A 12,357-nucleotide genomic window follows, 5' to 3' on the forward strand; every position below is an offset into this window, starting at 1 on the left:
AGAATCTATGTGTAGATGAACTCAAAAAGGATATAGCTGACTTAAAGTCCTACAATACTGAGAAGCTGGATGCAATCATACCCTTTGGTACCATGCAGGAACTATTACTGAGACTGAGAAGAGAATCAGATGCTGAAAAGAAGATGGCCAAATTGGAGGAAAAAGTTTAAATTATTGAAAACCCTATGGTGACCATTCTTCAAAATCAACAGTCTCAGACTAGTCTACTAGTGCAACTGGCTAAAGCACAGGGCTTGACCCCTCTCCTTAATAATAACAAAAAGGGGGAGAATAAAGGGGAAGGGGAAGGGGAGCCATCTACACACATTCAAATATCAAAAGTGCTAGTTCCTGCCATCACTACTTCTCCAACACTTCAAATGAAAGGAAAGCTTGATGTAATTGATCTAATCCAGCTAGCAGCAGCAGAGATGAAGGTGAAAGAGCAAAGGAGGAAAATTGATGAAAGGATGCAACAAGTGTTTGGTTCTACAACTGCAAAATCTCTATCTGTGAAACATAACACAAAAGTTGAGCCAATCATTATGGAGCACAAGCTAGTAAAGAGGAATAAGGTTGGAGAAACCTCTTCAAATCTCTTCAAGGAACCTGAAGACCATGGTACTTAGGCCAACCACTAGATTCAACAAGGCCTCTACAAAGAACCCTCTAACTCCTGCTCAGCTAAAAGAAGTGGATTTTCCTCTTCCAAAGCCTGATGAAGACAAAGTATTGGGTGGTAATATCATAAAGCACAAAGAGACCAAGGATGTAGGAGAAAGAATGAATATTGCTATCATCTATAGGAAAGAGTATCTGTGTGATTCAAGGACATCCCAAATTCTCAATAGCCAAGAGGGAAGAGACCATGAGGCTAGATGAAGAAGCTAAAAAGCTGAAGGCTGACAAAAGAGCATATGCAAAGCTTGAAAAATAGCTAAAGTCAAGTCTAATTGAAGAAAAGAAGAAGATTGAAGACAAGAGTGAAGGAAACAAGAATGAAAGCATAAATGTGGATATGGGGAATATGATTGGTGAAAGTGTGGAAGAAGAAAGTGAGGAAAGAAAGAAATGGTAGAAGGGTAACAGAAAGAAGGTTAGGGCAAAAAGGAAGAGTGAAGATGATACTGAAGTAATTCAATCAAAATCCAAACCAAAACCTTCTATTCCTGAACCTTTTGTTGTTGATCCCAGTATAAATATCCATGGTGAACCAATCGTCCCTAAAGAGGAACCTATTAATTGGGACACCATCAAATTGCCTACCTTCTTAACCACTTCTCCACCACCAAAGGAACTGAAAAGAAAATCCAAATCCATACCACCCCAATCTCAAGTAAATTTACTCAAAAACATAAACCTAAGCCTAAGCCACAAGCCTAAAAGGATGATTATGTTCACATTTGTGACATAAAAGAATATACAGAAATTGAACTCTACCTGGATGAGTTGGAGGAAGTAAGGGGAATAAATGCCTATGGACAGCTACCAGAAAGGCTAGTGTTCAAGTATAAAGGAAGTGTAGAAAGGACTTGGCCCCTTCAAAGAATTCTAAATGAAGGCTATTCTACCTTGATTAGAGTCTACTCAGCTATAAAAAGGGACACTGGTTTTACCAGGACTGCCAAGACTGAGATTCTCAACAAGATTGCCAGTATAAGGAAGACTTGGTGGGAGTCAAATTCCTTGCCTAGAACATTACTCATCCCAGAGCATGAAACTAAAATTCATAAATCACCTCATTGGTTGATGGAGTTCAGAGACAATAAAGGAGTCAGAAGATTTTTCAGACTTGAAGACCAACTTAAGATTTCCAGTAATGAAACTCTCAAGGGCATGCAATATAAGTTGGATATCAGTGATGAAGATGAAGCTGAATTCTACAGACAACTCCAACTCCAAGTAGAGGAAAATGACAGGAGGCTAGGGAAGAAAACAAGGGAACAAAGGAAAAGAAAATTATTTGCTCAGGCTAAAGGAGCACCCTTGGAAACACTGTAAATCTTCAACTCTATCTCAATACATACACTTTTGCAGCACTTTTGAATTTCTACTTGGTTTCAACTCATATATTGGTTAAGTGTTTTGTTATCATCAAGTTAACCCTGAATTTATGCCTACAATTATAGTAGACATAAATAGGGGGAGATTGTTAGGAATATATGTGTATTAGTTTGATGATAAGTTAAACAAAACACTTAAGTAGAAATCTAGTGTTTGTAGCCTCAACGGATAAGACCACTTTGGTTATCCGTTGATGGAGTAGCTTTACTTAGAAATAAGTTTAGTATTGTAGCACATTTCAGTCTTTGTAAATGAGTTATAATTCTTAGAAGTTGTAGGAAATTATAAGTCATGTTGACTACTAGTGGATATGTAAATAGGAGAGCTAATTGTAAATATCTCATGCCTTGTACTTTTTTATAAATGAAGTAGTATCAACTCATAAATTAAAGACCTTCAACGGATGAGAAACAAAGCCTCAACGGATGTCTCTAAAGCTTCAACGGATAACATCCATCAACGGATGAGTGCATCAATAGATAAAGCTTCAACTACTGAAGCATCAACGGATAAAGCCACCAATGGATGAAAGATTCAATGGATGCTCAGTTCCATAGCAGTTCATAGTGACAATTCATAAGCTGACATAGGCACATTGGTTGACAGAGATAATTGGAATGTGGTAGCCTCTTGGAGGAATCAAGAAAAAGCAGCATTTCCATTCTGGTGCAGACAAGGAAGTATTCAAAGATTCTCAGATTATCTTAGATTGCATTGGACAGAGAAATGAAGAAGAAACATGTGAAGAACTATTTTATCTTTGTCTTCACTTGAAATACTTGGTGATATATAAACCAAGTTGTAGCTAGTAATTAGGTGTGAATTTTCAAGAGCTGTTTAGAAAAATTCAGAGAGAAAATCATCTAGTTTGTACTTGGAAGCAGCTGTGAACAATTCATTGTATCGCAAATTTTCTGAAATACACATCTCTGGTGGAACAACAAATCCACCAGAAAAGTTTTTAAAGCCTCTGTGTTCTTTACATTTATGTTTTGAATATATATCTGTCTGTACTTGCTTAAAGCCATTCACACACATCTGTTTATCATACACTTAGCTTTTAAAACTGTGCAAAACTTGAAAAAGTTTTGAGATTTACATTCAACCCCCTTCTGTAAATCTCATTATTAGTTCCTTGGGAATAACATAAAGGACCCCAAATACAAGTCAAAGATCCACAAAATCAGGGGGAGGTTCTTCTAATCAAAACTCTGTCACACATCAAGACAACAATGAGCCTCTTCATCTAGAGCTAATCTACCTCAACAGAGAAAATGGACTACAGATCACCCATTTGAACTGATCATTGGTGATGCATCTTCAAGAGTGCAAACAAGGAAGGCAACTCAAGATGAATGTCTATATAGTAACTTTCTATCTCAGGAGAGCCTAAAAAGGTAGAGGAAGCTCTGTTGGATCCTGATTGGGTTTTAGCTATGCAGGAGGAGCTAAACCAATTTGAAAGAAATAAAGTATGGAAGCTGGTACCCGAGCCTAAAGGAAAGAATCCTATTGACACTAAGTGGGTATTCAGAAACAAGATGGATGAAAATGGCATAGTAGTCAGAAACAAACCTAGATTGGTTGCTAAGGGATATTTTCAACAAGAAGGAATTGATTTTGATGAAACCTTTGCTCCTGTTACAAGACTTGAAGCCATCAAAATCTTCTTAGCCTATGCAACCCATGCCAATTTCAAGGTCGATCAAATGGATGTCAAAAGTGCTTTTCTAAATGGAGACTTGGAGGAGGAAGTCTATGTTAGTCAACCTCCTGGTTTTGAAGATCCAAATTTTCTAGAATATGTCTATTATCTCTTGAAAGCACTTTATGAATTGAAGCAAGCACCTAGAGCTTGGTATGATACTTTGTCAAAGTTTCTCTTAGAAAATCACTTCACAAGAGGTACTGTTGATAAAACTCTATTCTTTAAAAATATTAATGGCTCTAGTATACTTGTTCAAATTTATGTAGATGATATTATTTTTGGCTCTACAGATGAAAAACTTTGTAAAAAGTTTGCCAAACTAATGCAAAGTAAATATGAAATGAGCATGATAGGAGAACTAACTTACTTTCTTGGTTTACAAGTTAAGCAAGTTAGTGACGAAATATTCATTAGTCAAACCAAATACATTCATGATCTTTTGAAGAAGTTTGACCTAATGGATTGCACATCGGCAAAAACTCCCATGTCCACTGCAACTAAACTTGAATTAAACACTACTGAAAAGTCTGTTGATATTTAAGTTTTAGATGTATGGTTGGCTCACTTTTATATTTAACAGCCAGTAGGCCAGATATAATGTTTGCTACATGTCTTTGTGCTAGATTTCAGGTTGATCTTAGAGAATCTCATTTAATAGCTATTAAGAGAATTTTCAGATATCTCAAAGGAACATCAAAACTTGGAATTTGATATCCTAGATATTCTGGTTTTAATCTAACTGGTTATTCAGATGTAGATTATGCAGGTTGTAAAATTGATAGAAAGAGTACAATAAGAACCTGTCAATTTCTAGGAAATAAGCTAGTATCCTGGTTCAGTAAAAAGCAAAATTCACTTTTTACTTCTACAGCTGAAGCTGAATATATTGTAGCTGGTAGTTGTTGTCCTCAGATTTTATGGATGAAAAATCAACTGTTGGACTATGGTCTACATGTGAAAAGGATTCCTATTTTCTGTGACAACACAAGTGCCATTGTAATCACTAAAAATCCAGTACATCATTCAAGGACCAAACACATTGACATAAAGTACCACTTCATTAGAGAGCATGTTATGAATAGTACTGTGGAACTTCATTTTGTTCCAAGTGAGAAGTAGCTTGTAGACATCTTCACCAAGCCACTTGATGAATCCACCTTCACTAGGTTGGTAAGTGAGTTAGGTATGCTTAATTAATCTTAATCCATATTGATGTCTAAGCAAATTGAAATACAGCCAGAGTAAAAGTTGGTATTTTCTATCAAAGATAAAATTTTGGTTAAGTCAAAATTTAAATCTCGACGGATGTTCATTATCCGTTGAAAATGAACATCCGTTGAATTTTATTCTCCGTAGAAATATCAATTATCACTCTGGGTACTTTTATCATTATCCATCGAATTGCACTCAATCTTAGCCGTTAATTTTGAGCATCATCCGTCGAATTTACTTACAGCCTGTATGTATATCTCAACGGATAATCTTAGAATTTTGACAGTTTTCTTTATTTTTGAAACGGCTATTTTGGGCTAATTTAATTGGTTACTTTATTTACTTGTTAATTTTTTGACAGTTTAGTTCTGAGTAAGTATAAAGGCTAATTTTGATTTCTATTTTTCACTTTTATCATTCTCAAGCAATTTCTCTAACTCTCTTCTTCCCAAAGCAAATACTCTCTTTTTGCAACTAACTCCAATCACAGAAATGGCACCCGTAGTCAAAATCATGTCCTCAACTGGGTTTATTTATGAAATGAACAACTTTATGGCTCTTGTGAACAAGCAAACTCCGGCTTCTGAAGATTATCGCAAGATGATGAACTTCGTACTGAACTGCAAACTAAGTTATGCCATGCTTGAATCTCCAACCATCTACTGTGAAGTTATCGAGGAAATTTGGACTACAGCAGTGTTCAACTCTAAGGACAAAACTATTACCTTCACTCTCAAAGGTAATGAACACTGTATTAATTGTGATGTTATTGATAAATGCTTCAAATTGCCTGAAAATAACACACTTGCCTCACACACAGACACTGATGTGAGTAATATGCTAGTTTCTATGGGCTATGCTCTTGATGCCACTAAATTAGGTGATGTTAGGAGATTGGGTCTTAGAAAAGAATGGAGTTTTCTGTGTGACTCATTTATCAAAGTGTTTTTTGGCAAAATGAGCAATTTTGATGTTGTATCTTACTCACTTGTACACATGCTTCACATGCTCCTCAGTGATAAGTACTTCAATTTTAGCACTTCTGTTATGTATGAGTTAGGGAGTAAATTAGGGGATATTAAGAAGTTGTCTAAGAATATTTATTATTCTAGATTCTTCATTATGATAGCTAATTTTGTTTCTGAGAATCTCTCAATTGAGAACCCAACAAACAAGTTAGCTTGTTGGGTCCAAGAGAGAAGAGTTATTGCTGATCTTAACAGGTCAAATCACCACAAGGATGTTCCCCTTGTATACATGCCAATCATGGAACAGCCTCAGGTAAGTGAGGTAAATGTTTCTGTTCCTACTACTTCTCAACCTATCACTTTTTTGCAATCAACTGTGGCAATGGCATCTGTGACTGTGACCAAACAGATGCCTACCCAAACCACAAAACCAAAAATCTCCAAATCCAAATCAGAGAAAGCCCCCTCTAGTTTCTCCTAAAAAAAACTAGTTGTAAAATCCACCAAAGCCAAGAGGGGAGTGTGAAGAGAAGTGAGGCTGGTGAGGGACAGGGTGAACATCAAAGAAGCCCTAAGGATAAGGATGTAGAGGTGAGTGCATCCCAGCCTAGCCACACTACAGTTTCCCAACAAACTGTAGTGCTTAATAAGGATATTAGCTCATTTCTAGTTGCATCGTCCTAAAAGGATGTAGCTATTGAACAAAGCTCACAGCCAAGAGCACATGCCAAAAGGGTTAGGGACACAAGCTTACCCCAAACTTATGTTAGAAAGAAGAAATCAAAAACCATTGGGGATATACAGGGTGCACACACTGTTCCTACTGTAGTCAAAAACTCAGTACATGCACCTTCTCAAAGTCATATTGATGTGGCTCCAACAAATGTAAAGTCACAGCCAAAATCCTTAACTATAGAAGCACCTAACACACCAAACTCACCCACAATTTCTCTGGATGTTGATATGATTCATACATCAATTCCTGATTCTCCATCTTTAACTCTCATGGAGAAGCCAAAAATTCAAGCAAGTGAGCATCATATGTTAGATGATTTGTTGGCTCACTTTCTATTTCTTTCTGAGTCTACTGAGAGTACTGTGCAAAATCTCAAATCAATCTCCACAAATTCTACAGTAGTCTCTACTCCAACCTCTGTCATTTCCACTATCTCGACGGATATTTTTCAACTGTCTACTAGTGACTATATCTCAACGGATGTGCCTAACAACAATCATCTGTTGAAACTTTCAACTACTATTTTGACGGATGTTTCTCATCCGTTGAATATCACTGCACCACTCCAAATTTCAACTTCAGTCACAAGTGCAGATGATCTAGTGGTTGTACAGTCACTCCTAGGATTGAGGGAATGGAGTGAATAGAGTGAGAGGCTGAGTTGCTCTCAGGAAAAAGGAGAGGAAGTGAGTGTATCTATTATTTCTTCCAGCTTGGCAAACGTGAGTGAGTGGAGTCCCACCTTAGTAGGTGAAGGTGAGGGTATGAGGGTGGGAAGCCAAGGGGAGCCCTTGATGCAAAAACAAAGAGAAAATGAGAGAAAAGAAGGTACAGGAGAAATAAGGATGGAGACCATTGCTAGTGAGTCAATGAATGTCAGTGATGCAGAAAAAGAGAGACTGTTTCAGCAAGAATATCAAGTTGTGATAGATTCTATCTCTTTAGATGCTGAGATATTTACTCATCCTATTCTAGAATATCAAATTCTGGCTGGACAGGGCAATGAGGAGGCTGAGAAGATACTCAACTTGGTGCACACTACTGCTTCTATACAAAGGGCTAAAGATGCCATCACTGCCATGCCGCCCACAGCTGGTGATGATGTTGATTATGGAACTGGTGGTTCTGAGGATATTTTTGGGGATGAAGATGATGATGAAGGAGAGTTCATGGATATAGGAGAAGAAGCATGCCCTAGCTCAAGATCAAACATGCCATCTTGGGTGTTTTCCAAAAATGTGATGAGCACCATTTCAAATCCACTCTGTCCCACATCATTCAACAAACTCAGAACAGCTCTTCAAACTACAACAAATGCCAACACCAAGAGACTTCTACAAGCACACCTAAAATCTCTCCAACCACATCAAATTCAATCTCTCAAACAAAATCTGGATGTCACTGAGCTGAAGACAGAAATTGATCAAGTCAAGAAGGATGTTACTGATAGACTGGATGCTAAGTTTCCCAGCACAACCATGCTTGACATCAACAGATAACTTAGGAAAAATTCTGATCTAGTCAGCAAGATGGACGCCTTGGACAAAAGACTCAAAACTCTGGAAACCTCAATTACTCAAATCCATCTACATCAAGCCCAACAAACTCAGCTCCTTCAAAAACTAGTGGTTGCACAAACCTCAACCTCCACTCAACTTGATGCTAACAAAAAGGGGGAGAAAGACTCTATCATTCCAGTAAGCCAGAGGGAATCAACAAGTGAGGGGGATAAAGTGCTAAACATACAAGTTAGCAAGGTGATTGTTCCAGCAATTGCTTTTACTAAGCCACCAGCCTTGGATAGCATTGATCTGATCAAGATAACAGCTGCTAAGTTGGAATCAAATGAAAAATCTAAAAAGTTTGATATTACAGCAGTTGAGCAAGAACTGGATGCAAAATGGAAGAAGCTTAATGAAAGTATCAAGAAGAAATTTGGTCCAATTGAGAAGCAAGACAAGGTCTTTTCTCACTTCTACAAATTAAGACAAATTTCAGTCAATGAAATGAGCCTATGGAACATGAAAAGGGGTCAACCCTCATCAATCATGTCTCCAAAGGCCAGTGTAATTTTACAACCAAAAAGAAATTATTCAAAGAATTCAGACAAAAAATCCACTGGACCTATCTTATGAAACCCCTAGGCCATATGAAAAGAAGCTGCTTGCAAGGTCTATTGCCTTATCCAAAGATCCCAGAGACACAATGTCAAAGAATTGAATTGTTAAGATCTACGGGAATGGTAAACTAATCTGTGTAGTGGCTGGACATCCACAGTTTGCAGAGGCTAAGAAAGAAAAAAAGCGGAGGCTTAAACAACAACAAAAGCAAGCTGCTTTAGAAGCCAAGAACCTAGCCAAGAAGCCTGCAACTACAGAAGTTGCATTGCCTGCTGTGACAACTAAAAATCTGGATGAAGGAAAGAAGGAATAACAAAAGCAGCCAAAGAGGGAGTTTAGATACAAGATCCATACAAAGAGGAAGATAGATTTCAATGATGATAAGGAAGACTACATGCCTGTCAAATCTACAACTTCAAGTCAACCAACCATACCTACAATAAAGGAGGATGAATTCAAGGTTGATCTTAACATTACCTTTCATGGTGAACCTATTTTTCCCAAGGATGAACCTATAGATTGAGACAGCTTGCCTCTTTCTGATCTAAATCTTCCAATATTTGCCAAATAAAGGAAGACAAAGGAAAGAGTAGTCAAAACAGTCAAGACTGCCAAGTTAAAATCCAAGCAAGTGGCCAAACCCAATCCTAATGTCAACAAGGGAGATCAACTCTACATATGTGACATCAAAGAATTTTCAGACATAAATCTCTATCTGGATGAGCTAGAAGAAGTCAGATCTATTGATGCCTACAAGCACCTTCCAGAGAGACTAGTCTCCAAGTACAAGGGTGGTAAAGAATTTACATGGCCACCTCACAGAATTCTCAAAGAAGGTTATTCCACTCTAGTAACCATCTTCTCTGCAATCAAGAAAAAATTTGGATTTAATATAGTTACCAAGAAAATGGTACTAAACAAGACTGAGGAGATAAGGACTAGCTGGAGAGGACCAAATGCACTCCCAAGAGTATTGACAATTCCTTTTACTGGAGATAGGGTGCATTTGAGGCCATACTGGATTATGGAGTTCAAGGATGAAAAATACATTAGAAGATTCTTCAGATTGGAAGACCAGTTAAAAATTGCAAGCAATGAAACTCTCAAGGAGATGCAAGAAAAGCTGGATCTAACAAATGAGGATGCATCAGAATTCTTTAGACAACTCCAATGTCAAATTGAAAATAATGATATGAAGCTGGGAAAGAAGTCAAGGCCATCAAGGAAATGACCTAAATTTGCTCATTCTAGAGGAGCACCTTGAAAATGATCTGTAAGACACTCTACAAATCTTTCTTTGTGAGATTTTTCAATAAACTGCAACACTTGTAAATTTTAATCTACTTTATCTCAGTCTGTATTCATAGAGTGTTTTGTTATCATCAAGTTTCTCTTAATTTATGGCTACAATTCCAGTAGACATAAATTGGGGGAGATTGTTAGGAATATGTTGTGTACTTGATGATAACTTGAATAAAATACTTAGTAGATTTTATTTAAGTGAAATTGTAGCCTTCAACGGATGATCAATTCAACATCCATTGAAAGAGTAGCTTATGTAATAATAAGATTAGTAGCACATTTCTGCATACTTAAGTAACTTAGTGAAAAAGATGTTGTAGAATGTTTGAGTCATGATTGACTACTAGATTGATATGCAAGATAGGATGGTTAATTGTAAATATTAGATGCCTTGTAATCTTGTATAAATGAAATGAAGTCAAATGGTAAGAAGACAGTCTCAACGGATGATTCACAAAGTTTCAACGGATGATCAACATAAGTCTCGATGGATGATCAATCTGAGTTTCAACGGATGATCAACCAAAGTTTCAATGGATGATCAGATTCAAAAGAGCAGTTGATAGTAACTTGACAGTCACATGCGTTGATTGTATGTAAATGGAATGTGGCAGCCTAATTCAGGTTTTAGAGAACAAAAGAAGCATTTCCATTTCCATGATAAACAGAAGATATTTAAAGATGCTGGAAAGAGAAGTGTAGCAGCATGTAATTAGACTAGAAATAGTTTGTCTTATTATCTTATATTTTTATCATGTAACTTGGTGATATATAAACCAAGGGTAGTAAGTTGAATAACATACGAGTAAGAAAGCATTTTACAGGAGAAATAGATAAGGCAAAATCTGTAAAAAATTTCTTTGTTCTTGTTTTTCAACTTGTAAGCAGTTGTGTACATTTTGTAACACTGAGTTCTCTACTTAATATATATCTCTGGTGGAAAAGTTCAATCCACCATAAAGTTTCTAAATACTTGTATTTATTTACTTTGTGCTTTGATTTCAATATTACTTTCATTCCGCACCATTGTTAAATCAAACACAGTTATATATTTATAGAAGAACAGTTCTTAAAATTGAAAAGAAGCCAGAGTTACATTCAACCCCCCTTCTGTAATTCTTGTTTAGATTGTTTGGGAATAATAAATACCTCTAGTCATATGATCATAGACAACTATTCTCAGCCACCTCTTATTTCCGTAGGTAAAACTTATCTGAGCCTCTTATTTGAGAATGAGAGAAAAGATTTAGTGAAAAACAGAATTACAGAGAGGCAAGATCCTTACCTAACAAAAGGAGAGGTAGATGAGAGTCAGCATTTAGTTAATCCTTGTGAGGAAGCTCTGACTATTAAAATTCATGAGATGAGTGGTGTGAGAAATGATGACATCACTTTAAAAGAACAGAGAAATTTAGTTACTCATGGTTCTTTTCTTACAGGATCTACACAGATAACTAAGCCTTCTAAGTCAATTCTTGATTTAAACCTCAAAGGCATAGTTCCTGATTCTGATGTTGATTCTGATATTCCTGAGAAATCTTCTTACTGATTTAAATCTTGAAGGAAGAAGAAATGGTTTTTGACCGAGAAGAAATGGCACATGAAGGAAAATCAGACTTGATGTTGACAAAGCAAATCAAGTATACAAAAATAAGCTTAAAAGATCTGAGAGGGATAGATGAAGGAGTACATATATGTAGATGTTACATGAAAGAGCAGAAAGGAGAGTTCAGGTATTTCCAAAGATCAAGAGCAAATATAAGTGGAGACGAATTATTGATCTCATTTGTAATAATAAATTGAGCTTTACTCCTGGAGGAATAAGGATGGATAGTTTACTTGGTTTTAATACCATGGGAGATAAGCAGTCTTGGTTAGTACAAGCCAAGAATCTCAAGTTGATTGAACCATTCACAAGAGCTGGAATAGGACATCATGAAGCTAAACTTGTCAATTTAAAGCTGTTGAACTTCACACTTGCTGATAGTCTTGGTCAGGTAGTGATTGCTGATCATCTGGATAGACTTGAAGCTATGAAGGTTATTCTTGACAAAGATGATGGTTCTAAACCTAAACAGAAGATCTTACTCTTATTGCAAAATGATCAAATTCAAGTTCTTTTACTTGATGAACTGATGACCATGTCTACAAAGGAATTGAAATACATTCACTATTTGCTAAGAGTTGAAGATGAAACTTCAAAGTTATGGTCAAACATGATTCTTTCCAATATCAAAAGAAGGATAC

The sequence above is a fragment of the Apium graveolens genome, chromosome 3, assembly GCF_009905375.1.
Source record: "Apium graveolens cultivar Ventura chromosome 3, ASM990537v1, whole genome shotgun sequence".
Classification (NCBI taxonomy): Eukaryota; Viridiplantae; Streptophyta; class Magnoliopsida; order Apiales; family Apiaceae; genus Apium; species Apium graveolens.